The 23,392-nt window shown below is 38.0% G+C and overlaps 1 long non-coding RNA gene across 1 annotated transcript; it reads left to right on the top strand.

The window, feature by feature from the left end:
* The first annotated feature begins 1,401 nt into the window (after window positions 1-1,401).
* Window positions 1,402-5,714, top strand: LOC122137970. The gene is made up of 3 exons (XR_006155183.1): window positions 1,402-2,190; window positions 3,788-3,847; window positions 3,972-5,714. It is a non-coding gene; the product is annotated as an uncharacterized LOC122137970 (long non-coding RNA).
* The last annotated feature ends 17,678 nt before the right edge of the window (window positions 5,715-23,392 follow it).

Genomic DNA, 23,392 nt, shown 5'->3' with positions numbered 1-23,392 from the left:
ATTCTTTCAAGCATTACACACTTAATCTTTCCACTTACAGCTACATCTTTTTTTTCATTCTTTAAAACCTTTATTTCATTTCTAATGCACGCTTCTGTATTGGCGTAAACTTGTACTGTTTCTGTTTTAAAGCTTCCTCTTTCACATTAAGTCTCTCTGTGGAGTGCTTTGGAGGGGTTTAATGATACAGCAGTTTGAAATGTAAACACAGCAACAGCTGCTTAGTGACAGGAAGTTGAAGCTTCACTCACTTCTGCCTTGTTAATGTCTACATTACTATCAATTAAGGCCAGTGAGGAAATGCATTGACACTGTACTTGACACATAGTTTCAGATCTGAATTACTTTTCTTTTTTTTTTTTCATTTGGCATACATTGTTGGCATATATTGGTAAGGATAGATTGGGGTATTAAGTATGTGAGGCCATTTGTCACTTTTTACCTGTACAAAGTCTCTTTAAGCCAATCAATCCACTTGATGGCCATCTTGGAAAAAACCTTGGCCAGTACAACTTGTATCTACTTGAATGGGGTGCATCCAAAATCACACACTGTCAGTGAGTGTGTACTGTACTATATTTGATGAGGGATTAACTTTGTGAATGTTAAAAATGTACAGTATATACTGTAGTATGAATGTTTGTAGTATGATGTATCAAATTGGGAGTTAATACATTTGCTATGTTGGCAATTTAGACATATTACTCATTTCACATACTGTTTTTCACCTACTGTATAGTAAGGAAGACATATTTGAACGCAGAGCAAAATCTCCAAAACAGCTGGTCAAGATTATGTTTAAAAATAAAGGTTCTTTATTGCCATTGATAGTTCCATTGATGGTCAAAAACCTTTAACATCCATGTAATATATCCATTGCACAAAAAGTTCTTTATAGTAGTAAAAAAATATGGCATCATTGTGAAACCTACCTTTTGGAACCTTTATTTTCCAGATATAGATGTTTTGGCTGGTGCTAGCTATATGCAATATTATGAATATAGCTATCAAAAAAAAAAAAAAAAACTACATGCAGCATTCTTGCAGTGATGAGAGCTTGGTTTGGGGATGTTATGTTAGATAAGAGAACATAAATCTCTCTCTCTCTCTCTCTCTCTCTCTCTCTCTCTCTCTTTTGATCTCTCTCTCACTCTCTTTCTCTCCCACTCTCTCTCAGACTCAAATGAAAAGTTGATGACTGTTCTCAGTACTTCAGACGTTGGGCTGACCAAAGTTCATTAAGGTCATCTTGAAAATGTAAGGTTCAAAAACCTTTCAGATGGATCTCTTTGAAAACTGAATCACAGCATAATCATATTTTCCTGTAAAAGCCCCTATAGGAGCACTCGCACTTTCAGATGGATCTCTTTGAAAACTGGGAACAACAACAGCCATTCTTTCTTAATGGACGAAGGGTAAAGCATGGTTCTCCCCGGCACTCGACAATCTAAGAGCCCCGTGTAGTCACTCTTTGCTAATAATGGGACCGTAGTTGAGGATTTCTCAAAGTGGAGATGAGTGCTGTGACACACAACCGTTCTCCAGACATAAACAAACTACACCACCCAAAACCATCTATTTTTTTGGCTGTTTGATGTCTTCCTTGAACTACGTCAAGGAATAGTGACATTTCCGAAGCTTTTGTATGTGTGTCTGCGTGTGCAAACTTGTGAAGATATGGTGTCATTGTTTAGGTTTCGCAATTAGGGCGTTGTTAGTCCGTCCAACTGTTGCCATGGGAGATCGTGACCTCATGTCCTGAGGGGCTACGAGTGGTGTCTGAGTACTGGTGGAGTTTGGAGAGGAGCTAATGAGAGATCCTGTCTGCCTGCTGTTCCACTGAGCTCCAAATTAATCAACGACTCCCTCTCTCGCTCTCTCTTCCCATCTATAGGGGTATACTACTGATACTTTTCCCCTATTGTTGTCTAAGCCTGTGTCTGTGTGTGTATGTGTGTGCGTGCGGCTCTGTTTGGGAGGCAGCCATTACCGAGAACAAAAGACATTAATTGGCAGTTAGAGCTTAATGAGGCGGGAGAGGAAATTAACAGAGCTCGTCAACAGAAACAAATCAAATCCTCCACTGAATTGATGCGGAGAGTTGCTGCCACTAACCATCCAGTGCTACAATAAAGAACGGCTCATCTTAGACTCCAACTTTTTTTTGCAATTCATGGCAAAACTGAGAAGGTAAGAGAATTATGGAGAGGAAAAAATAACAATGAGGAAATGGCTCCCTATTACATCTCCTTGTTCCTGGATTTCAGCTGGATTGTGATTAAGGAATCAAGCCTGTCTGCATTAGCATGTGAATAGACTGGGTCCTGAGAGCTCAGCCAGAGCCAGGAAGGAGATTGGGAGGATATTTAGCGTCTATTCAGGGTGCAACAAAGGCAAGGCACCCAGGCAGACAGACAGCACAGGCCTCGGGTTGATTAGGTGGTGGGAAGCTATTCTTACAGATCGGACTCAAGTAGTATTTTGTCTAATGCTAGCTTAAATCTCTAACAATCCTTCTCAGAAGACATGTACATGTGAAATCCACTGAGAATGGAGGGTTTTAGGGCACAGATGATTTCTTTTTCTTCTTCTTTTTTTGTTTTGTTTAAGTGGTCTTTTTTTAATTGGGGAAATATTTCCCACAATTTCTGTATTTGTTTTTTTAGATGTGGGTATGTCTTTTTTTTTACTTCATTGTTCCTTTATACAATTAAACTGCCTCAGTTTGAAGAGGAGTCAACCAAATATATTGAAAGGTTGTTTAATCTGACTGTGTCTGGTTAAGTGGATGTCTGAATGTCTTCGAGCAGTTATAATTATTTAGGGGGAATTAGGAGGTTGAGGTAAGAGTGGGAGGACTGTGTGTGACTCCATAAAATAAAGAGGTAAAAATTAGACCTTAGCAGCAGTGTATTATATAATCAACCTATTTTATTATTATATTTTTATTATTTTATTTTATTGTATTTTTCTGCCTTATTTTATTATTTTTAGGCATTTCAAACTGTCCAGTTCATGTTTCACACAATGTTTCATTCTCCAAGTCACCAGTCGAGATCTTTAACCACTGTGACCACAATATTGGTCTGTAAATAATTCAGGGTTTTTTTTTCTTTTCATAATGCTGTTTTCCCGGTCTTGTTATCCAAGCCTTTTTCCTGCCATACGTCTCAATTGACAGAGTATTGATCAGACACTTGCTACATAATTGAACATGTCTGTTATAAAATTACCACAATCAAGTAGTACATTATCACAAGGTTTTTAAATTTAACTGTGTAATTTATCACTTAAAAAGTCTAGAATACTTTTCAGAAACTGAGCTGGATCCTCAAAAGACCTGCAGCTCTCTCTCCTGATTTCACACTCACTGTTTACCTTCAGACAGTTTCAGGGGATTAATTTTCAGTGCTGTGAGTAAGAAGAGTGGGTGGAGACACAAAAAGAGAGAATATGATGGCTTATGTAAAAATGTACAATGAATTAGGTTTCTTCTATAGCTGAGTAAAGGAAAGCATACATAATAGCACATGCTAGCCTGTCACTCTCTATGCTGTGGTCACTATACTGTTTGAAACACATAAATATAAAGGCATACATTTAAATTTGTGGAGGTGCTTTTCAGATCAGTTGGTAAGCACAGAATAGTCTGAAATGGTCTAGGCCATCACTCAGGTCTAACAAACACAAGCTAGAGTAAATTTAGCAAATTCCACACAGAACAACTCTTTCCAGACAGGAGTGGAACTGATATTATTTCTTGTGTCTCTCTCTGGTTTTAACAAAGGATGAATCTTAGGGGGTATCCGATTGTTCCTAGCCTCCTCAGCCTCTACACTGATCCCAGGTCAGTAAGTGCTGTTGTTTTGATACTTGATCAACCTGTGCATTACTTACCTCTTGCTTTATTTTCAAACTGATACTAGATCAGTCTAAAGGAAGATGTATTTTTATTTATTACTGTTTTACAGTTGCTGTCTATATTCATAACCAAGCTCTTCCTGTAATCCCGGATTACCAGAGTGCTTCAGTCTCTGATATTATCATGTTGACGTTGCTGAGAGGTATGAAGTGCCTTTTTGCCTTGTTGGAATGCAAATCTTAAGTGGATAAAGTCAAGGGATCTGACTCATGTGGTAATTGCCAGGACTTTTTGTACTTTAAACCATAAACCAAAAACGCTGACACAAAGAGGGGAACATTCTGATTTCAAGGGAAATTAGTCTGAAAAATAGTCAGAAATACTTACACCATCAAATGTGTCCATTTTAGAGCAGTCACATTTAAATGCATGAAACAAATCCAACATTTAAAGGGATGGTAATGAGTAGCGATGACAGAATTTTCATTTTTGAGAGTACTTTCTCTTTAAATACATTTGAATGCACTTTAAAAGTTTTATGCTTGAGAACTAAACAGTTAGTACGACTGAAATTGTACTAAATGTTAATCAGACTACAATTGACTACAACTGGCTTTGATATGACTCTTGATACGACTCTGAATTGACTACAAATATTCAATTTATGGATTGTGTCATGTATACATGGACAGACAGACAGAGACTGTACCTTGACTGCACAAATTTCAAGTGTGCATGTAAATATACTGTCAGCTTAAAATTTGACAAAGCGATGTGAACTTTGCTGTTAGCTAAATCTGAATGTATCTTGAGTCTGAGTAGCAGGTCCTCTAGGGAGCCCATGGGTCCTGTAAGTGCACTTCTTGTTCTAACAAGCGTTCCATCTGTTGGGATCCACAGCTACATCTCTGCTTTTACCCCCTGGAGACCCGCAAGTCTGAGAGACCGAAACACAGTGAGAAGAGAGGAAAGAAAGAACATGTTATTATAAGTCATTCGCAGCGTAAACAATGGCCCTTTGTTCAGAATAGCATGTTGTTTTAGTATATCCTTGTACACATGGTTTCAGTGTTAGACATACTAACGTGCTTGTTGGCAAGGTGTTGCTGGGATTCTAATTGGCGTGTTTGTGGCAGAAAACACAGGGATAATTATTAGGTGCTTTCAGTTCCCTCTCAGGGTTTGTCAGTTATTGCTCTCGCCATCTGCTCAATGTGGTTGCACAAACACGCATAAAAGCACACATACGCACACACCTGCTCCCCGCAGTCCCAGAATGCCAGCAAGTGTGACCCAGGTGTGAGTCAGATGTAATGCCTTTGAGAATCTCAATGACCTATAGCATGCCTATCTGACACCTCCTCATACTCTTCTCTTTGTTCGTGCCCTTTTGTCTTCCTCCACATTCACAGGTGGAAAAAAAGAGTGTTTATCTAATAGTGAAGCTATTTTTCGGGTGGGGTGTTAGGTGACCAGATTGTGAGTATGTGTTGTGTGCATCTGTGTAGATGTTTGCACCGGGAACTCCCTGGGTGCCACTGTTTCAAACACTCAAGCCTTTTGCTTCATTCTCTCTTTATTTGAACACACCCTCTAGGTGCAAGGGGAGTGGAGGTGTGAGACGACAGATAATTACAGTCCACCCCAATTTAGACACGAAATTTCTGTTTATAATGATGCTACTGCTCTCCATTAAAAAAAATATGCCACACGTGACTGGCTCTCATGGCATGCCTTGGTCTTTCTGAACCAAGGTTACAATACTGTTGGTTTACGACACAAAAGAGAACTTCTCTTAATATTAAAGTTAAAAAAAGAAAATTGTTATTTGCTCAGCACCATGTCCTTCCAAACCTGCATGACTTTATTTCTTATGCAAACATAAAAGACATTCAGAAAAAAAGTATTTTTTAAATTTTATTATTATTATTATTTCTTATGCAAACACAAAAGAAGAAATTCAGAAAAAAATGTCTGGTTTTTTCAGTGAGTGTCAGTGGGGTTCAACACTGTTTTGGACTTTAATGAGTTTCAGCATCTCTGTATTAAAATATTATTTTAAGTTTAACAGAAGAAAGACTGTTACACAGGTTTTCTACAACATGAGGGTGACTAAATAATGACAGAAGGGCGATGTTCTTCCTCTTTCAGCTTGACACTAACTCGTAACACAACATTTTCTCATGCTGCTCTTTCTGTAGGCCGCTACAAAACAAACAAGCACTCTAAGTATGATATAAATACAAAAACATTGTGGACTAGACAAAATCTGCAGAGCAAATCTAGCAAAATAAATGCTAACCCTTCCTTAAAGCTAAATTTAAGAGTGATCGAGAGAAACTAAAGAAGATGGCTGCTCTAGCATTACACCACTTCAGATTACTAATCATATTTTCACACCTGTGATGATTTTCTTATGGCTCTTTGCTTAGTGTTGACTTTAATACGTTAACTTATTTCAACATCATCTGCTTGGTCTGATTTCTGTGTGTGCCAGCATCAAGAACGACATGACAAGATTTATTACTTTCATCCTAATCTGTGTAGAATAATCTGTTTGGGGATGTAATTCACATGGTATGTCTTTTGACTTGGATTAGCACATTCTATCCTCTTAGCAAACAGCTCAGTGGAAGTTATCAGTGGCATAGAGGTCCCAAGAGCCGGTGAATCCACCCAGCCAAAACCAGCCAGCTAATTCTCATTCGCTCTAATCTTCCCAAATCACAACCTCCAAGTATCTCTTAAAAGACATCACAAAGAGCTCTCTGAAGATTATTCTGGGGTCACAAATTGCCTCTGTCATTGTTCTTAAATGCGTGTCAATGAGATATAAAGCTTCTGTAATCAGCGGCAAGAAAATTAGCCATTTAAATGAGTTTTCGTAATTCAGCACATCCTTGTGCTTTAACTTTGAAATCTGAGTTTATTTACATAGACTTTGATTAATCAATCTAAGATTCCTGTTTGTAATATGCGATTATGGATACAGCCTTGCAGATTTCTGATTTGATTATTGATATTTTTTTGCTCCGTTTGTTTTATAGGCTGTCAGTACTCCATCAATCACATGCTGTTTTAGGATCTGCCTCCCTCTGTGAGAATGAGTGAATTATTCCCTTTAATACTTAATGCATTTGGAACAAATACATGTCTGTGTCTGATCATGTCGGTTGTGCTCTGTTTCTCAAGCGATTTATCCCAGTTCACGTCTGCTGTCACACGCTCACAAAGCTCCCCTACTTCACTACAATCCCATTTCATCAAATAACTCTCACAAATCGCTTAAATCCTTGACTCTCTATTCCTGATCCTGATGGATTCTTTATAATTTAATAAACAGGATTAAAGTCATCTGTTGAAGCAGTGTAGCCTTGTTTCATTTCTCTGTTTTAACTCTCTCTCTCTCTCTCTCTCTCTCTCTCTCTCTCTCTTTCTGTGTGTGTGTGTATTATTAAACCCTGCAAGATTACAGTGGTCTAATCTTCATGAACACATGTTGTAAAGAAAAAAGCAGTTTTATTTGGGGAAACTGTTGTTCAAGTTTAGCAGTAATATCCTTTCTACTTTTTTTTTTTTTTTTTTTTTTTTTTTTTTTTTATTATAAATAAAATGGAAAATGAATGAGACATTTGTGGACATGCAGATCTATTTATGTATATCTATATTTTTAGAGACATAATTTCTGAAACTAGTTCCCACAAGAAAAACAAGTCTGGACATCCTCAGAAGAAAATAATAGGCTCATAAAGGGACCCTCATAAAGCAAATCATTTTTATGCATTTTTAGAATATTTTTGTGGTTAGTGTTTGGGTTAAGACTGGCCTATAGTAATTATAATTAGCTTGATTTAAGAACAATAGAGGTTAATGGAAAGTCTACATTTAGAAAGCTTGTTGTGTGCATGTGTGATTTATATTTTCTGAGTGCTGGGAACAATGTGAGCAATCATTTTTAGAGCTGAGGTTGTACATGTGACCTAATCTTTGATCCAGGGAAATAAATCCACCTGTTCAAAAGGAGCTTTTGCAAGAAGTATATTTATTTCTCATTTTCCCTTCTCTCTCTCACTCTCTCTCTCTGTGCATTTGAGATGCAGGGATTTGTGTTGGTGTTGGCTGTTCTTAGAAAGACGAGGGTGAAAATATGAAGCTTAGCTGTAAATCCCAATCTCAGTTTTCTTATCCTGAGCCACAGAAACGTATGTGTATGTGGGTATGTTTTTGTAAGCATTTAATTCAAACCCTGAGTCATCTCTCTGTCTGTTTAAAGTCCCGTAACATTAGCTGGCACATATTTTCACAGGGTATTACAAAAATTAGGATTATAAAATTTTAAATATATTTGAAACATAAAATATGTGGATTTGGTTTCTCAGATTATTGCAAAGCAACTGAACATAAACTGTAGAATTGGTGTTTGCATTTGCTAAAGTTTTAATTTATTGATAAAGCAATTTATTGATCATTTGCTAAGCCCCGCTCTAAAAATATTACTGAATAATCTTACCCTAGGAGAATACTGTCAACAGCTGTATATGATTGCTGTTAATTTATAGCACACAATTAATCTAAGATGAGTGTACAGTCTCTGGATCACGGTGTCCTGGATACTAATATTTTAAGATTCAGAAAGAATTAATCACTGGCCAACTCAGATTTCAGTACGGAGAATGATTTTTGGACAATGATTTTGACAATGATTTTTCAGTAGACCTAGAAATACAGCACACTGTAAGTGTATATTACAACTGTTTATTGTTTCCTTCTGGGATCTAACAGACAGTTTAGCCCTGACAAATATGTGCACAGATAAATAATTTATAATAATCACTGATTTTTTCCATTTTTTTGTCAATTTAGTTTTCATGGTGACTTTAAGAATTTCTTTAAGAATTCAGAAATGTATTCCTTTAATGTCAAAATTAATTCCAGCTCATGTAAGATTAACATCCAATCAAATTCCATGACTTTATGCACACATTTTACTGAAAATGGAAGGTCGAAGAAAGGGTGTGACCTAACGAACACTTGTTCACCTTCTGGAGGCCCCACCTCTTTGGAGTCTCCTAACAGAACAGTTCTCCAAAGCTGTTCACCAAGCTTACAATTAAATTTCATATTTTAAATCATCAATGAAATCTAACAACAGCTGTCACATTAATTTTGTTCCTTATGCTCAAAAAGCATTAAAAAGGCTACTTTTCAGGCCCAAGCACGTGCAGTGCTAAACGCGAAGTGCACAAATCTCTGTTCGTTAAGACTCATCTGCCTTAGTAACAGTAACCAAGGGAGTGGAGTTCAATGAAGAGTCGAGTCTCTCAACAAAAAGATGGCTGAAATGCTCACCAGTTGAGTAACTGAATACCGGAAAACACAACTGTATTGTTTGTCATGTGTTGTATATCATAGCCCAGGACACCGCCACCCTAACCGTTCACACCTTCATGCTTTCTTTCCCTTCGTCCTCCTTTACATAAATCCACATAGCGCTCCCCCTCCTCCCCCAGTGGCATACTCTGTGCACTCAGGTGCATGGTGATGGCAGTAATGAACTCCCAGGTAGATGTACACACTCCACTGCTTCTTCCCAGACGAAACGCCAAAACAAATCTTGTCATAATTAGCTGTAATCCTGCTCATTACCGCTGGCTTAATTAGCCTATTAATAACACATCCTGGGAGAGCTTGTTTGCTGCACAGGCAAATGTTTGTTCCTAAATTAGCAAACAAGGAAACAACAGCATTGTTCAAACACAGGCGCTCTGACAATGCAAATCAGCCAGGATTAATAGTAGTCAATGGTGGGGCTTATCTGTGTGTACATATGATTGTGGATCCTATGCCCTCTGCCTCAGGCTGCAGAGGAAGATAAAATTTAGCGCCCTCTAAAAACCTGTGTGCACAATGATAGATTTCATTGTAGTCCATGCACATGGATAATGAAGATAAATTAGATGTATTGCACTTCTTATGAAGCACAAATCGCATTCAAAGCTTTTAAGCTCAGGAAAGCATCTCCTGTTGCACGATTATTATCACAAAGAGCTCAGGCCATATCCAGTTTCATTCTAATGCCTCCTTCGGTGATCAGCGTCAACTTTGACCTCTTATCAGATGCAGTTTGAGAAACGCTCTTGGATGAGTGAGATAAAGTGGTAAGAGCTTCCGATCGTGCTGATAGATATTCAGAGCTACTATCAGGTGTCTACACGGTCCAGTCAAACACACAAACTCTGGTTCGGTAGTGAGCAACAGCCTTGTATAAGTGAATTTGTGAAACTTGCAAAAGGAGCATGAATAAAATATTTAACTGTCATTGTTAGCCCACATCACTGTAAGAAGACACATCCACTCTCTGGCTTTTTTTATGTACAAATTAGCTGCCCTTTGGCCCTTCTGTTTACCCACAACCCCTTTCACCCGGAGCTGAGATCATCTCGGTGGTTTCCCATGTTGCAATTAAGACTCAAATTTAGATGGAAACATTTCAGTAAAGGGACAAATTTTTCACTATTTACTAGTTGTTTATTACCATGCCTATTATTTTCCCTGTGCGTAAAAAAAAAAAAAAAACCCACACACACATTCCACATCAATATTTTACAGCACATTAAAAACAGCATGTACTTTACTCTCCACTGCACTAATATGCTTTTCTTTTTCTATCCAGGGATGCTTTGCCTTGCGTTTTAACGTGTGTGTGTGTGTGTGTGTGTGTGTGTGTGTGTGTGTGTGTGTGTGTGTGTGTGTGTGTGTGTGTGTGTGTGTGTGTGTGTGTGTGTGTGTGTGATTTTGACAAGGCATTGTTAAATGAGATGGAAAAGCAGTGGATTTGGCATTCACTGTGTTATGGGTTGTTTGGGGCAGGTTGTTAGGGGGAATGTGTTATGTCTAATTTAACACCACTGTTATGCAGGTTATGTTTCATATAATCCAGAGAATATCCTGTCCACTGCTGTGTTTTGGTCCGTGTGTCTGTTTGCATTGTGTGCTTGCTCATTGAGTGCTGTTAGTGTATGTAATGCAGTGACACAAATAGGGTTTTTAGTTAGCTATTAGCTAACTATTTAGTTAGCTAGCTGATAGTTAGAGAATGCATATGCATAACAATTAAAGAAGTTTACTTCATTGTATGCTACTTTGTATGGGCACAGGTACTCAACAGATGCACACTAGACAAAGTCCTATTTAAGAAAAGTCAGTTCATTCAGCTTTCATATCTCACGTTTCCAGACAGCTATTTTAGACATCCACAACAAAGTACTATCTGCTTGAACAGGAAAATATCAGAAATTGTGTACACTTGTATTTAAATCACATACATTTTAAATAGATCAGAAAAATAATAAAATCGGACATGATCTGTCTGATAAATGTTGTTTCACATATATGCACACCTTAGCATATTTGTAAAAACCAAAGTGTACTTTGAGATTTAGGTAGCACACTACCTGCTAGCTATTTTAGTATGACAGCCTTTTTGTGTTGCTCTAATGGGGCCACAGCATTGATGATTAAGCCAGCCAATCAAAATGAAAATCTGCCTTTTTCTTGTGCGAGTAAATAAATAAATAAGTAAAACTCCACACTTTGAGGCAACACTTGCGCAGGTGAGACTGTTTTTGTGCAGATGATTGAGGATGGAAAAAAACGTACATGGTTTCTTTTAAAAGACTGGTAGGCGAATTTTAATGCTACTCATGAGTGCATAAATAATTAATAGTGTTTGTCTGTCTCTCTTTTACTCAGATGTAGTGTGTGTGTGTGTATCACAGATGTATTAAGTGTGTGAGAGAGAGTCAGAGAGTTCTGATTACAGAGGGATTATATTTTATAGGCATATTAATCATTCATATGTGGAACTGGAACTTTGCTTGCGTACAACAGCAGTAAATAATCTCTTTGCTGTGGGTGGCTGTGATACAAGATGTGTGTGTGTGTGTGTGTGTGTGTGTGTGTGTGTGTGTGTGTGTGTGTGTGTGTGTGTGTGTGTGTGTGTGTGTGTGTGTGTGTGTGTGTGTGTTTGTGTGAACATGTGGAAATAACACCTGATGAGGCAGAGTTCTCACTATCACTTTCACTAATGGCTAATTTCATTAGGTATTTATTTCCCTTGGAAAGAAGATGTGGAGCATGAGAAGAACTCATCTGCAGTCCAGATGTTCAGATCTCTTCAGGAGGAGGCAGACAGTGGGTGTGTTAGACTTTGACCATTCAGTCGGGTATACCTGTATTCCACTCACACACACCTCAATGCTTCAGGCACAGCAAAAAAAGACTAAGAAACTTGGCAGTAGGAATAGCGTTTCTTCCCATCTTCTCTTTCCTTTCTCACCTGTCTCTCTCTCTCTCTCTCTCTCTCTCTCTCTGATGGAGGAAGAGCGAGATGGAGAGAGGAAGAGAGGGATGGTGTTTGATGACACTCAGTCTAACTGTCAGCATCCAGCAGGCAGCCAAAGGCTGACAGCAGCATTACAAAGACTGAGACAGACAGTGAGATATGCCTTTTTCCACTTAATGAGAGAGATAAACAGATAAATTAATTTGTTTGTTGCATTGTTATTTTAGTATTATTTATATACTATCATAGTATTTATTTGAATGTTTTGAATGAGCTTTTTTCAGTTATTTTCAAGTTTAAGTTTTTTAATCTAATATTTCTATTTTATTTTAATCTTTTTCAATTATTGAAACTGATTTTTTAAAGTTTTCGTTAATAACAACACTGGTTTGACATGCCTCTGTAGAAAAGGTCTAAATCAGGGATGGAGGATCCATGAGACATTTGCCTGTTATTTTCAATGAATCCTGAAGACTTCCTCAAAGAAATCACATACTTGAGTAGGTGCTTAGCGACCATTAAAAAGTGTGCTCTATATAGTATGAATGTGTGTAGTATTAATGTTATTTGGACATCCCCACATAAAGTCTTTCACATACTATATTGTTACTTCGTGACCATTAAAATGTGTTCTATAAAGTATGAATGTGTGTAGTATGTAGTCTCCCCACATACTGTTTTTTACATACTATATTGTTGGGAAGTATGTATATTTGGGTGCAGACTTTAGATTTTTCTGTGTGTTTGATTACAGACTGAGAGGTTGAGCTAAACTTTGTAGGACAGTGGCCCTCCAGGACCCAAGCTGCCCATCCCTGGGCAAAATAATGTGGTAACACTGATGCATGCAAAATGTAGGACACAACAACATACTGTGTATTTTGGAAATTAAAATGTGCTATTTTAATAAAAGATAGTACATTGCATTACTGTAATTAATTAAATATATACAGTATTCAGCCTCTGATGCTGTGTAAAACATCAAGAGGCAACAAAGTGTACCATATAATCATTTGATTTATCATATTTAGTTTTATATCTCCTATAAGTGAACTGAGCTGAATTAAAAAACTGAACTTAAAAAAGAGCGAGTGAGAGAGAGCGTCTGAGAGATGGAGGGAGAGTATTAGCATCTCTGACAGGCTGCCATAGACCAGTGCTGGGTAGAGAGACTGACTGAAGACTTGGGACATGCTTAGTGAAGCAAAACAAAATGGCGGGCAGTCACCGGGGACACATCATCACTCTGTGCCAGACTTGCTTCTGTTTGGTCCCTTCAGTTTGGACACCTAGCGCCTCAAGGGTGTGTGCATATGTGCATATTGGTAAATACGGTATTGACAGCCACACAGTTCAATGACTCAAATCTAGTGTGTAAGCTGTCTGGATATAGCCTAGGGTTTTTCAGACTGAGCACTGGACAGGGCTGAAACAAAATCTGGGGGAGCAGTAGCACATATGTTCATTTTTATTTTTTATTTTTTAATAAAAATGAGAGCAGTAGCAACAACAAAACACACCTGTATGAACTATGTTGGATGGTTGCGTAGTGTAGACCAAAAGGTCTTCACCATGTTGGAAAGTAACCAGCTCGTCACCCTGTGTATCAGCTTATTGTGACATCACAAAACACCATAATGCACTGGGACACGCTCATGGCAGATGGCAGAGTGAGTCCTGCTTGGTGTCTGGGTTGGCAGGGGCCCAAGGGTGGCACAGGCGTGGAGTTTTTGATGAGCTATGCACATACGAAACTAGAACATCTGGACCTGCCATGTGTCCAGCAGGCACAGCCAAAAGCCTCAAGCCAGGACACACACATTTCACACTCCCACATTTCCTTTAGCCAGCTGTGGCCAAACTACCATGAGCTAAGCAATATGAATTATGCATTTGCTTCCTGCGTGTGTCTGTTCAGCCCAGCTCATATTCCAGTCATCACTGACTTTAATTAAAATTCTGAAAACACTATGAATATTCAAAAAACATTACATCAGCCAGCAGAAACTGGTTTGTCCATCGCCTGCATTTTATGGAGATTGAGTGGTGCCTCCCAGGTGCGCTAAACTGAGAGAGACAGAGGCAACGACTCTATTAGATTATTGCATTATCTTAATTATGAGGCTCTTCCTCAGTGTAATGAAGGATTGGCATGGCTTTGGGAAGCACTGTGATTGATGGGAGTGAGTGCACTCGTAGAGCAAGTGATTGTTAGTGCGTGTTGGTGCGAGCTGAATGCTTCATCTCCTTTCTTCGGGCTCGTATCCACCGAGTGATTACGCATCCATTAGATTGCTTTAATTAAGCTCAATTAGAGCAGTGTTTACGATGATGATGTGTTTGATACCTGGTATTAAATCATTCACTGTTAAATGTTGGGTTTAAATGGGAAAGGATGGGCAGAAATAAATCATTTGCCAGAGAGTGAGAACTAAAGAGGGTAGGGGATAAAAGGAATAAAGAGTGTTGATGCAAAACTCTTAGCAATTAGCAGTTTAGGCATGAATGTGTATATATATATATATATATATATATATATATATATATATATATATATATATACTTTTTTTTTTAATCTATCCTCTTATTTGGTATTACAGGTGCCTGTTCTAAAAAAATGCATTGACTGCAAATAATATAATCCATCCAGCCATTACCAGGAGACATAGATATGTCTAAATATCCTTGGAACTAATTATATCCATGTTGATAATATCACATGAGTGCATGTGAGCATGAATCTGGGGGCCAGAACAACTCTGACTACAGGACACATGCATTGGACCTTCAGCCAAATTCTAGAGCCAGCACTGGCTCAGTGCAGGGCCCAGAACTGGCACTTCCTGCATTGGCAGTATTCTGTGTGTCTGTTTTCCTGTTGATGGCATGGCTAAATGGCAGGTGCATCTTGGATTTAATGCATCAAGCCTATCAGAATAGAAGTGAAGCTGTAGTTTTTTTTTTTTTTTTTTTTGCTTGTAATTTACTATGGAATTTGATTACGTGGAAAATCCGCTTGTTAAGTCTGACGTCACGTGTCACCACTTCCGTGTCCAAACGCTCTATCAGATACCACGAGAAAACAACAAAAGGTGCTAATATACACTCACAATGTGATTATACTACCAAAAAAATAAGAATCCCAACCTTTAAGTCCATACCAAAATCACAGATAGCTAGACAATGAAAATCTAAATATAAATAAATATAATTTTATATATTTTTTATTATAAATAAATAAAAAAAAAAATTGTGTTTGGGATGCTGTGAGCATGGAGACTGTAGTGTACACCGTAAGTTTGAAAACGTTTAGCTTAAATGTTTAATATTGTTGTGTGTGCTGTTAGTTTGATGATGTTTTGGTTTTATGTATTGGAGCGAGTTTATTCTTTGTTTCGGAAACAACGCTTCTTACGTCACCACTTAACAACTGAATAGAAGTAGAGTGATGCTGAAAATAGATTAAGCATTCATATAACCACAGAATTTAAAGTTAATATTTAAAAACATTAGCAATTTGATAACACTATTTAAATCTCAAATTAATATCCATTTTCTTACTGTACACTATAATGTCTTGATACCTTAATTCAGTATGCTTTTAAAGCTAATTATTTTATTTCTACTGTGTATTATTTTTTATTTATTTTTAGACAATGTAGTATATTACTTCAGTCCAATTTCTTCTCTAGTTCTGCATGGACATGGCGATATAGATGTTTTTAGAGTTTTCTGGAAGATGCAGTGTTTGGTTTTACAGCAATGTTGTGTTGGGCTCATATCAGCGCATGGCAGTCCTGTAGAGTTATTCATCTCAAACCCTCTCCCAGCCTCCAGCACAAACAAACAAACAAATTCCGTCTCTCTGATATGTAGCCCTAATCCATAAATGAGCCAACCAAGATTGATGGTGTACAGGACAAGAGAAACACACATACACTGATATAGAGACAGATATTTGTATGACTCACAGCTCAGTCCAAATCATACGTCTGCAGCATGCTGACTAGCCCCACTGTATAAGAGAACAGTGTTTTGTTTACACCAGCAGGCAATTGAAATCATAAATAATGGGAATATATATATATACATACACATACACACACACACACACACACACACACACACACACACACACACAATTGTCTTTTTTAACCGTGTCTGCTCCTGTATACTCCTACACATGCATGCAGAGGAAATCTATTGCACAATCCACATGCAGTGCCAAGTTGTATTATACCACACTACACAATGCATGAAAACGTCCTCTCACGGTCTGTTAGACAGCATGAGAGAATCAGGAGAGTGAGACAGGTTACAGCAAATGTAAATAATATGTAAATTCCCCTGCATGGAAAATGTGGCCTAGTTTTATGAGAAATAAACATCGGTATGGGTTAAACTCATTGTTGCTTGCAGGAAAGAGAGCAAGAGATTAACATTCAACACCCACAGCTTTAGAGGCTGGATATTCAGAGATTCGTTTTCCCCTTATTTAAATATTTTAGCACTCTCTTAGAGCTCCCAACACAAAGAATGTGTTATTCTTTGAATGCACTGTATTATTCTAACTAATGACTTATTATGCAAACTCATTGCGAGGCAAAGCAGAAATTGCTTATCCCCCAAGCCCATTCTGTGTATTAGCTTTGCCAAGTTGTGTTTTGCACATTTCAAATGTGTGTGTGAGAGACTGTGTATGTGTGTGTGTGTGTGGGCTTCTCTGTCTCTGCCGGTGCATGGTGTGTATGGGTTGTGGCATCATATGAACTAGCTTTGAATTCAGCAGAACAAATTCCAACTCACTTTAGTATGGAAGATTGTTTCTGAGAAAAGATAAAATTAATTGTGACTTTGTCTCTCAATTGTAAATATATATTTTGCGCTGCGACTTCATTTTGCAGCTCTATTTCTCACAAAAAAAAAAAAAAAACTTTCTCACAATTAACTTTATTTTATTATTATTTTACTCTGAGATAGAAACAGGCTTCCATTTTTCTGACTTACAGTTATAAACAATCGCTAAACACTGAGAATAAAATACTAAATAGCAACAGAAGTGTTTCCACTAAGGGAAATGCTGTAGACATGGCCTTGTAGTAACAGATATGCATTTCTGAAACTTTGTTATGAGAACAAATGATCTAAGCAGCTGAATTATGAAGAGACATTAGCTCATTGATGAGTGAAATACCTTCATATCATCGTTCCTGCTTTTTTATTTTAATCCTTTGAGCGTTCCACTCAGTACATAAAAATGAGCCACACAGACAACCTTTTTATATCAGTGCCATTATTTTTCCACTGACAGTTCTTATCTTAAATGTCTCTGATGCATTTGATATTATTTTCAAACGTGTTCTTTTCAAACATCACTGATAGAGCTTTTTTCCTGCTGCTGCAATGTTTAAGTATTTGCATTTGATTTTACATATGCAAAATACTTAATTTGATTGTGCTTAGTAGTATTTTGCATGAGGCTAGATTACATCAGAGCACTACCTGAATAGTACAGATAAAATGTAGTGCAAGGTGTTTTTTTTTTTTTTTTTAAATCGTTATGTGTACATTTCTATGGGAAGAGAAATTCCCATAGTTCCTCATAACAGCCCCACCCTTTAAGTCCAATAAAGCCTCATTGTCGGAACATATTGAAATAATAAAGTCAACATCATTCTCTTATCTGGTTCCCTATTTGCAGCCTGTGCTTTCCCTGAATCCATGCAAATCTGCAGCAGGTGCCAGGGCCGCCTCATTTGCACATTATGGCCGTGTGCGGCCTGTTAGAGTGTAACTCTCTTTCGCCGCACTCTACGCTAATGCAAATCCTGGGCTGGCGCACTGATTTGCCTGCCCACATTTACCTGTGTTTGAGTAGTAATGCATGTGGGTTTGCTGTAATAGCCATGAGTGATGATTTATGGTCATTGTGGAAAAGCGGAACTCCATTCCGTCGGTTGAAAGCCGACCAATCGGCGAGCGAGGTTTCCTGATGCCTAATCTGACCATCGGTTAGGCAGTTAGGCCTGCAAACTCACCCTGATTTGTTAATAAAAGCATGTGTCCTTTGCAAAGGGCATTAGTCTCTCTTCCTTTCGGTCTCGCATGTACTCGCGTCTGTAACTATGTGTGTAAACAGACTCTTGCTGCACACACATCCCTCCCTCCTCTCTCATTCTCTCCCCATCATTACCCACCGCATTCAAAACGCCACGTCCAGCCAGCAGCACAGTGAAAAAGCTATAGCATTTCTGAGGCAGCTTGTAGCAGTGCCCAGCAGCCATTACGAGTCCCGATAATGGCCCCTAAGAAAGGGTCACTGTGGGACTCCTCCCTCAGCTGAATGGGTCCCGGGAGGGTTGGCGTCAGGGCGGAGGGTTTAGGTGGGCTGCCTGTGGGGGTCTGAGTAGCTGGGGTGGCAGTTTGGAACGAAGTCTGTGGATCGAGCCACAAAAGCCCAGCAGGGTCCCTGTCATTAAGGGGGGTGTGATGGGATGGGTACTGAATCAGTGCAAAGCAGAAGAGGAGGCAGGGGGTAGAAGGGGGCGGGCCCGTAGTGTTACTGGAAAAACCTGGACAGGATCTTTATCTCTGCATGAATTTGGAACATTTTAACCAGCTCACAGCTGAACAGATATTAAGCATTTCATTGAGCAATAGTCAGATACATGATCCTTCTTTATTTGCATTATAAATGGAGCTTGGCCTCCCTGTGCACACACCACATTTAAACCACGCGGAAGTGGCTATTTTGGTTTGGTTGTTTCAAGGGGTGTGTGCAAACTCGGACATTGGACGCAGCTGATCCATCAATGCCGCAGAGCATCTGTACACAAACTTAAGTTATGCTAATGCTGGCCGTAGTGTTTTCAGAGAGGCTAACTGAGACTTTGATGTGAACCCGTGTTGGTTGTGTTTCTTTGGGACTGAAGCATGGCTTAGAAAGTAAGAGATGAACTGGGAACAGGTTTATTCTGTGAGTGTTTGGTTATAACAGCATGTAGCATTCCTCTTTTGTCTGATTTTGTCTCCCTTTTTACCCCCTGCCTTATATTTAAAATGGTTTATTAGCATAACAAGTGTTCTTATGTTGATAAGCTTTTACAGACACCAAAAACGGAACAATTATATCTAAAAGCTCTTTATGTAGAGCTCTCTATCCGTCTCTCTGCTCACTTCTTACCATCCATCCCTCCCACCACTGAATTTATTCTCCATAACTGGGGCAGCAGTTCAGAGTGAATGGCTCTGGTAGTGAATGCCCTCTTCCCTTGTTTTTCTAGTGATGTGGCATACTGCACTTAACCTTCTCCGCTTCAGCGGAGGACAAAGGAGGCACTCTTCAAACACAAACCCTCCAGCAGAACAGGGGAGGGAGAGGCAGTTTAAGCTTTAATTGTTCAAACACTAACAATGGAAATGTCTGCGAGTGCAGGGTGTATTGTTGAGAGTTGTGAGTGTTTGCGTCTGACACTCAGACTCCCATCGTGCTCCTGTGGGAAATGGATACATTATAGGCCGATGTTCATTCTCTTTACCACCTGCCACCCCCCCACCCCGCCCCCCCCAGCATTTTCTATTGATCATCAGGAGAGTGATGGATCATGTCTGACCTAGTTTGACCAATTAGGGTAATCAGTTATTCAAAAGTAAGTCTTTTGAAATCATCTTCATTACTGTTGTTTTTACTGTTGTTATTATTTGACCTATATGTTCATTAGGTTTTGTGTAATTCACGTAAAGTTGCATATCAATATTAACTACTCTCGCATAAAACTGTTCTACTAAAATTACCTGAAATTATATTCTCTAAAATTTTATTTTAGTGCCATTTACTATTTTGGCACTAAGCAAAAAAGATCTCATAATGGATACTATAATAATAAATGCTGTAATAACACTATTTTTCCTGATTTCATCTACTAGGAGTAGGAGACTAATAATCTGAATTCCATTGCTTTTGTCATCTCAAAAACAGAAGGACCGAATTTAGTCCAGTTGGTATCCTGCCTTGTTGTTTGTTAAACACCAAACCACAACTTCCTATTCATGATTTTTTGATAATGGCAAAATCATTATTGTACATCACCCGAAACCTCCTTCCCTCTGCCCTTTTTGTCCCCCTTTAGCCATTTTGACCATAGTGGCTAAGGGCTCTAATATTAATAGTGCTGCGCTATTACCCGAGTGGCCCTCCCTCCATGCATCATGTACACTTATCTGCAAATTACCGGTCTGATCGATAACCAGTAAGCGTACGAGCAAATCGATATATGTGCAGGCAGGGAATGAGGGGGCTGAGGTCTAATGACGAGCCATTGATTTTTAAATAACCGCTCGAGTTTCAGAGACACTGATTACTATGGGTCTCTGAATCCCAGGCCTACCACCTCAGCCAAGGTTATTAAATCAGGAGCAGCTGCCTTCAGACAGCCATATTTAGAGTCACTGCACTAAACACACACATACAGCAGGTATGGGGATTTTTAAATGCACCGCTGGGATGGCCAAACGATTAGACTCCAATGACGACCACCTTACTACAGAACAATGGCGAGCACAATAAAAGCAGAGTAGGCAACAGAATAGAGCTGAGAGGCATGAATAGAAAGCTGGACAGTGCCTGTCCCATTATCAAATTTTAATTTTATCTATTAACAGATGTATACCAGCATAAAAATACATGTACACTATACTGTCCAAAAGTTTGGGGTTGTAAGATTTTTGTAAATGGTTTTGAAAGTCTCTTATGCTTACCAAGACTGCATATTTGATCAAAAATACAGTAAAAACAGTAATATTTTGAAATATTACTGTAATTTAAAATACATTTTCTATATTAAAATTTGAAAAGCCTCTAAGTGCTGTCTGAAATTTTCTTCTTAAATGAACATTTTTCTAAGGCTACTATGTTTAGGTTCAGTAATTTCACATTAATGCCAATGAATAGGTTCTTTTCATTGCCATTAAAGTGAAATAGCTGAAGTTATTACAGTTAGTCTTGAGTGTCACATGATCCTTCAAAAATCATTTTAATAAGATTTGGAGCTCAGGAAACACATTATTATTCAAATAATTTTTAACATTATTATAAGAAAAAAATATTATCATTTTATTATTATCAATGTGGAAAACAGTTGTTGTTTAATTTTTTGAGGAAAGAGTTACTTTTATTTTCCAGGATTTTCCAGGAAAAGTAGGTTCAAAGGACAACATTTGAAAAAGGCATTTTTGTGACACGGGGAAATCTATACTGTCACCTTTGATCAGTTTAATGCATCCTTGCTGAATAAAAATTTATTTCAAATATTTTTTTTTGACCCCAAAACTTTTGAGTGGTATTGTATACATAAAGAAGTAATTTAGAATCAGAATAGAACACTTCAAAATGTTAAGCAATCCAGAAAGAATATTTATTCTTCTTTCTCTGACATTAGTGCTTTATCACATGGATTAGCAAAATTTAGCAACATAAAATAATCTGTTTTAAAGAAGGAGATTTTGCTGTTCAGTAATCGCAACATAATTGTCTGTTGTAATCAAGGGTACTTCTGGAACATTTTAAGACTTTTTTTTTTTTCCAAGACAAAAACAAACAAAAAACAACAACAAAATCTTTGGGCAAAAAAAGCTTTGGGCATTATCAGAATAATTTAACTTCATCTTAACCTGTAATCACCATTATCTGCTGTTAATCTGCAGCTGAATGGTATAATATTTACACCAAACCAATCCTGATCAGTGTGGTCATCCCTCTAAAGAGCTTATGACATGGGCCAAGTGCCCCTGGCCTGACCCCGCTGGGCCAGATGCCACATCTATCAGAGGTTCTGTGATCTGTGTGTTCTTACTGGATACAGACAGATGAGAATTATAAATGGCATTATGATGTAAGAATGCACAACATGCTCATTGAGCTACAGGTTTGATTTGACAAGACAGAATAGCAGACCACTGCAGTCTGTTTTCTCCTAGTCGGTGAGTGACAAGATGACAAACAATTATCACATCCCACAGTGACAAGATGTGCTAATTAAAAAGTTCTGTGAGGATGTGGGAGCTATAAATGCTGACAATGAGTTTGCATTAATTCTTCTTTTGGATGTGTATAGAAAAAAACAGTGATGCTGTTGCATTAATAAAAATATTAAATAAATTAAATTAAATAACAAAAAAAAATCTGTTTTTGAGAAACTGGCTTTTTTAAATCCAGAAAGAGTGCATGACAAACTTTCAATCTCACAATTATGTCATCTAAACGTGCATAAGTGTTTGACTGGAGTTTTACAGCTTATAGACTACATTCAGAAGTTTGGGGGTCATTAAGATTTTTTAAATATTTTGAAAAATGTTTTGTGCTCACAAAGGCTGCATTTATTTGATCAAAAATACAGCAAAAAGTAAGATTGTGAAATTATTGCCATTTACAATATTTTTCTATTGAAATTTTTTTTTCTGTATGTATTTTGTGAATAAATGTAATTTATTCCTGTGATGGCAAATCCAAATTTTCAGCAGCGATTACTCCTGAAAACAGCTGTGTTGTCTATGTTTGTGGAAAGCAAGATGCATGTTTTTTCAGAATTCTATGATGAATAGAATGTTCCATAGAACAGCATCTTTTATAACATTAGACATGTTTTAATGTCACTTTTAATCAATTTATTACGTCTTTGCTAAATAAAAAAATTACTTTCTTTAAAAAAATACCCCAAACCTTTGGATAGTGTGATGTGTGATTTAGAAATCAATACAATTTCATTGAAAACACGATAAAGAGTTAGACATTAAAGTTCATAACATTTCATTCATATCACTAATTCAGCTCATCTAGTTTTGGTTGTGAACAGCAGCAGTGTGAATGGCCAAAAAGAGACAAGCATAGAAAGCGATACGTAAAGAAGGACGAGAACACTAATGAGCGAGAGAGAGAATCAGAATGGAGAAGTGAATGAGAGTGACACTGAGAGAGATGGAGAGATACGGAGTGGTGGCACTCGAGGGAGCGAGTAGGCAAGGTCTGATGTTAAGTGTTTTATTATGACAGAATGACTATTGCAGCAGTCAAGTGGTGCTGCTGTCAGCCAACAGCTTCCATTAGAATAAGCACAGGAGCTCTTCAGGCAGACGCTAGCACATTTTAATCCCACATCCCTCATTACAGAGCCAGCTAGGTCAACTCTCAA

Source organism: Cyprinus carpio, chromosome B7 (genome assembly GCF_018340385.1).
Source record: "Cyprinus carpio isolate SPL01 chromosome B7, ASM1834038v1, whole genome shotgun sequence".
Lineage (NCBI taxonomy): Eukaryota > Metazoa > Chordata > Actinopteri > Cypriniformes > Cyprinidae > Cyprinus > Cyprinus carpio.
Note: the sequence above shows the minus strand (reverse complement) of the source record. Positions and strands in the feature narration are given on the sequence as shown.